Below are 1,013 nucleotides of genomic sequence, written 5' to 3'. Positions count from 1 at the left end.
TAAAACTTTAATCTGCTTGACTGCTGATGGGTGGAACTGGGTTCCCTCCCTGTTGGTTGTTTGGCCTGAGGTGACCCAACACTGGAGCCTACCCGGGGTCTTTGGTGGGGCTAATGGCGGACTCTGGGAGGGCTCCCGCCACGGAGTACTTCCCAGAACTTCTGCTGCCAGTGTCGTTGTCCTCACGGTGAGACAGAGCCACCCCCTGCCTCTGCAGGAGACCCTCCAACACTAGCAGGTAGTTCTGGTTCAGTCTCCCCTGGGGTCACTGTTCCTTCCCCTGCATCCTGATGCGCACACTACTTTGTGTGTGCCCTCCAAGAGTGGAGTCTCTGTTTCCCCCAGTCCTGTCGAAGTCCTGCAGTCAAATCCTGCTGGCCTTCAAAGTCTGATTCTCTAGGAATTCCTCCTCCCTTTGCCGGACCCCCAGGTTGGGAAGCCTGATGTGGGGCTCAGAACCTTCACTCCAGTGGGTGGACTTCTCTGGTTTCAGTGTTCTCCAGTTTGTGAGTCACCCACCCAGCAGTTACGGGATTTGATTTTATTGTGATTGCGCCCCTCCTACCATCTCTTTGTGGCTTCTTCTTTGTCTTTGGATGTGGGGTATCTTTTTTGGTGAGTTCCAGTGTCTTCCTGTTGATGATTGTTCAGCAGTTAGTTGTGATTCTGGTCTTCTCGCAAGAGGGAGTGAGAGCATGTCCTTCTACTCTGCCATCTTTATAGTGCTTTTTTTTAAAAAATTATTTTGGACTAGTATTTATTGTGGAAATGATTAATGTTTTTGATGATTTGTTACTTGTCATCTTATGTAGTAGCCAATACCTAACTGTCTTGGTGATACATAGGCCTTTTGCTCAAAGGATGATGAAGTAACAGAAAATAAAAGATAAGTGGTATTTATTCTTTCATGCAACAGAATTCATATGAATGAAGGGGTACAGAAATAGTCAGTGATGATGTCACAGTTAGTGACTCTCAGATGTAGAATTCACACTCCTGGCTCAGGGCTCAGC

The sequence above is a fragment of the Balaenoptera ricei genome, chromosome X (genome assembly GCF_028023285.1).
Source record: "Balaenoptera ricei isolate mBalRic1 chromosome X, mBalRic1.hap2, whole genome shotgun sequence".
NCBI lineage: Eukaryota > Metazoa > Chordata > Mammalia > Artiodactyla > Balaenopteridae > Balaenoptera > Balaenoptera ricei.
This window is presented reverse-complemented; position numbering follows the sequence as displayed.